This window comes from Neophocaena asiaeorientalis, unplaced genomic scaffold, assembly GCF_003031525.2.
Source record: "Neophocaena asiaeorientalis asiaeorientalis breed wild unplaced genomic scaffold, Neophocaena_asiaeorientalis_V1.1 scaffold124, whole genome shotgun sequence".
NCBI classification, from domain to species: Eukaryota; Metazoa; Chordata; class Mammalia; order Artiodactyla; family Phocoenidae; genus Neophocaena; species Neophocaena asiaeorientalis.
Window position 1 is genome coordinate 14,933,319 of NW_020174135.1, and position 4,744 is coordinate 14,938,062.

At 45.4% G+C, this 4,744-nt stretch overlaps 1 protein-coding gene across 1 annotated transcript in view; it reads left to right on the forward strand.

Annotated features, from left to right (window-relative positions):
• The window catches only part of CCBE1 (collagen and calcium binding EGF domains 1), a 246,096-nt gene extending 242,900 nt beyond the window's left edge, over positions 1 to 3,196 (forward strand). The window contains exon 12 of the transcript XR_003004499.1: positions 2,392 to 3,196. The gene's annotated coding sequence lies outside the window, so the exon portion shown is untranslated. The remainder of the gene's footprint in view (positions 1 to 2,391) is intronic.
• Positions 3,197 to 4,744: the final 1,548 nt, after the last annotated feature.

Here is a 4,744-nt window from a genome sequence, read left to right on the forward strand (position 1 = left end):
GGCCTCAAGTCTGAAATTCTCACCACTAACTTCCCTTCTTAGGGACCATCCACTCAGGTTACCGCTTTCAAGAGCTGGTTTATCCATAAACCAGCAGGTACATGGAAAACTTAGTTACCTGACTTTATATTAAGACCCAAACAGAAAACAATTTTGACGGAATTTGTGATATATAATGAGGAGGGAGAGACAGAACCAATCTCAGAGCTAAACTCCAGTATGGCTAGCTCCAGGGCAAGAGGGAGGATTACAAGAGAATCCAAGACAGCAACCCATGAGCTTTGTTATCTCAAACGCACCTCTCTTCCAGTTCAATGAATGTTCTCTCCACTTACGCATCATTGTGAATTGGGAGGCTTCTGAGTCACTTCCATTGGTAGCTGGGTGACCCCCGTGTCACAGTAGGGGAACAGGAAGGAATGAGTTCAGCCTCACTTGCAACAATTCGGATCAGGGCTATATCCGGGTCAGAGCTGTGCCGGGGGCTTCTCCACCTCCCACTCTTTGCTGTCTTGAAAGACCGGGTCCTTCCTTTCTCCCAGGCACTATTAGTAGGCAGTCATGCCAATCTGTTTCCTACCCTTCATCATAAACTTTTTGAGGACAGGAATTGACCATCTTCATAGCTTCCGGGGAACCTAGAACAGTATTTGACGCACACACATTAAGAGTTCAGAAAATGTTAGGTAGCAACTAGTTGTTAAGGATACAGTCACGAGTGGCCCCCAATTACTTCCATGCATTCAACTATTCAACAAATAACGCATCGAGTGCGCTCTGTGTGCCATGCACCGTGGTGAGCACTGGATATATAATCGATATCAAGACCAGCTCTGGTCCCCTGTCTTTATGGGGTGGTGTAGTCCAGTGAATGAAATCACCGGCCTGTGTGGATACATACTGAAGCCCCGTCACCCTTTTAATTTTTGTACAAAATTTTCCCGAGGATCTTTACAATTCAAAACTGGATTCTTCATTCTAGACACCACCACCTGCCCTCGCCCATTTTATAGAAGAGCGACCACACTGGCAACAGGACAAGGCCTGTCTCATGCTTCTCCTGCTGCTTCCTCTTCCGCACTGTGTGTTTACAGATGGCTTTAACAAGCTGCAAAGCCTGCTCAGGACGTGGAATTTTCCTTTTGAACCAAGATTGTGCTTTGACCCAAAGCTGAGGTCAAAATGCACTAAGAACCCTCACACTCAAAGTGAGCATCTTCTAACAGGCAGTAGCCGCCTCCCCAGAGGGCTTGCAGCTCCTATGCAGGACGATGCCTCTCCCTCTGCCTCCCACACACCCCCAACTGCGGGAGAAGAGGGCTGGAGAGAGGGAGGCGTAGACAGACTTGCAGAGAATATGGTGTTCTTGATGCCGAGTTATTCCCTACCCGTGGGGGGCCAGGAGGGGAGTTTGCCATCCCTAATGTCAAGTGAAAGGGAGTTCTAAGAGGCTCACCCCTAACAATGTAGGTGCTTCTAAAATGTACGAGGGCAGCTGTTCTCTGGTTAGAGATGTGCTGAGCTGCAGAGCTCATGGGCCTGCGCTGTTCCTGCCACTCAAGCAAGGCCCAGCACACGCATTCATGGGAGGATGCTCTAGGAGGCTAGGGGTAGGGTTTGCTTTCCTTTTCCATCTACACCTCCAACCACCATGGAGAAGAAGAGAGGGGGTGCTTGGCATGGGTGCCTTGAAGAGAGGAGATGTATTTATACATAGAGATGCCTCACCTGCTGGTGGGAGGAGCCTCTCCCACAGAGCTTGAAGGCACCCTGGTTTCTTGTTCCTGGGAAGAAGACGGGGATGCTCCAGCCACCCTCCGCTTGCATGTGAAGGAGCTCAGAGGTGAGAAGACGAGTAGGAACCCAGTAGCAGGGTCCCCTCCCCGCTCTGACATGTGACAGTGACAGAGAGCCAGCCCTCACACCTCCTGCCTGGCTCCAAGCCTCCAGGAGCTTGAATTAGTGGAGACAGGGTGTGGAGGAACCTCAGAACCAAATCCCTGCTCCCCTCCAAGACGCCGGGCCCACAGCCCCGGCCTCCACTGGAGTTGGGGAGGAGGGAAGAGCCAAGCTTTAAGTCAAGTTCAAGTTTAAAGTGTTTTAAATGAACAGGGCTTGGTCTTAAACCCTAAAACTGATGAGAAAGTTAGAATTTGGTCAAGATTTTGTGAAAAGAGCTGCAACCAAAAAAAGGGGGGGGGCGGAGGGGATTCAACAAAAGTTAAAAAAACACTTTCTATCCCTAATAAATTTAGACTTTTCAACAAACCAGTTACAGGTGAGATGCATTTTTTTAATTAGTACTTTCAAGTTCACTTTATAGCTACTTCCTTGGGGTGCTACTTCAGTTATTGTAATTAGGCATGGAGATCACCTGTTTTTATCTTTTAGGTATGCACGGGTCCAATCACCGTCCAAAGCAAGTGCCGGAGAAACTGTAGATCTGAAAAAGTAGACATGTTCCTTCATCTTCGTGAGATGCAGCATCCTGTCGCCGTTAGCACCGTCCATCAGAACTCTAGGCTCTGTTTACTGAAGAGAGATGTCTTTGCTGTAACCATTCTGGTATTTCACAACTAACATTGCCCGGGGGATGCATGTGAGGAAATCCAGACATAGGCAGAGATTTCTTTCGAATGCCAGGGGAAGTGAAAAATGGAAGATGTGCATGGCAAACCCAGTGTTGAGGTCATTAGGTTTCAAAACAGGAGGGAGAAACACATGCACGTGTGGATTTGCCTGCAAAGATTCTCAATTCTTGGACCTCGGGCCTATAGTTGAGATTATGCTGTTGGCGTCAGGCACGTCCAGATATCTCCGTAATTATTCTTGACTGAGTTGACTCACTTTGGGGGAAGGTGGATGGCGGGGTGGGAAAGAGAAAAAAATTATTTTCTGGCCAGGTTTATCCAATTCTCCTTTGTGAATTTGTGGAGGTCAGTCAGTGACACCATTAAAATATTTAATGTATGTTTCATGATTTTTTAAATCATTTTTAAAAAATTACTTCAAATATTATGATATCTGTTATATGCTAGCTGTAAATAATCCCATGGGGTAGAGAGACTATAGATAAAAGAAGCTTGTCCATGGGTTGATAATTGTGAAAGCTGAGTGGTTGGTGCATAGGTGTTCATTATAATATTCCCTCTACTTTTGTATGTTTGAACATTAAAAATGTCTGTAATAAAACGTCTTTCAAAATTGCATGAAGATTTAATAGCTTAAAAAAAATCATTTGCTGGTTATCCAATGGAAACATTATCTAGCCTAAGGCAGAGAACACAGTCCAGTGCCCACCTGAGCTGCAGGTGCCTGTCACTTGAGGGGAAGCTCTGAGCCTCCTTTCCAGAAGAGTCCCCACTTTACAGAATTGGCTCTGTCCTGGAGAAATCAGAGCCATACACTTGGTGTGAAAAGAAATCCCATCTCTCTGTTTTTTATTCTTTGTTTTTCTTCCTTACATAATGAGCCCAATATCTATGGAAGAAGCGGAGGCGTACACCCTTCACTGCCACTTCTGGGCAATGTTTTTCCTCTAAAAATTTCCAGTGGACTCATCTATTTATTTGGGGATTTGTCACAGTCATTTCTTGACCATCCCCATGGCCAGAGGCAAAAACTCTAGGACTAGGTTTGGTCCCTAATGGAAAGAATTTTTCAAGCCTCAATAAAACTCAAAAGTCTTTAAAGGGAATTTGCCTCAGGCTCCTTTCCACACCACTGGGCCCCACAAATTTGTCCCAGCTTCTCTCCACTACCTTTGGCCCCGGACAAAAGGGACATGGGTAGAGTGGGACTCTGGGTCTCATGGGAAGAGTTTCCAAAGATTTTCCTTTTTTTTCCTGTCTAATTGGTCAATTTAGTAAATTCTAATTCTAAATGAATTGGAAACTTTGATTTTCTGTAAACAAATACAGCGCCTGCCATGGTGGACTCTGCTGTTGATGGTTACCCAGCAATTCTTCCTCTTTCTCGTAACAAAATCTGTCTTTCCTTTGGAGAACCCATTCATATGGCTGGGGTATGGCTGACCCCACTTTCACCACAGAGGTGGACACACATATAATCCCTGCTACCAGGCAGTGCCTAGAACGCAGTAGGGGAATAGTGATTAATTGGATGGATGGATGAGACTTTCGGTTGTTAGTGACTGATTCATTAGTAAATACGTTTCCCAGCAGTTCTCATACCTTTTTTAATCTCAGCACCATTTTATATTTTTAAATACTACTGAGGACCCCAAAGAGCTACCATTTATGGCCGCAAGTTATCTTCTCTGCCATATGGAGAAAGCCCACCTGAGAATGAAGCCAACATAGAGGAATGCAGAGCTGAGAGAGAGAGAGAGAGAGAGAAAAAAAACTAAACAACATGATGTGAAGACCTGGAAAATGCCCAAAGGAAGAACTACCCCGGCATTTTTCAGTTAAGTGAGCCAGTAATTTCCCTTGTCGCCTGAAATACTTTACACTGTGTTCCTGTTGGAGTTGTTGGTTGCTGCAGGATGACTTAGGCTGAATAGTCCCGATTCTTCAGTGTGCACATCCTCCCAGGTCTACGTGATCATTAAACAGTGGGTCCATATGGTCGTGACGACAGTTAAGCAGTATCTAGAACCTCGCACATGAGCTAACTGCCATCAGAAATTTGAGAGATTTGTGAGACGTAATATTTATGAGACCTGATGATCCAGGGAAATGGCTTTAGTAGTGGTTAGTATATACCCCAGCAGCATTTTAAG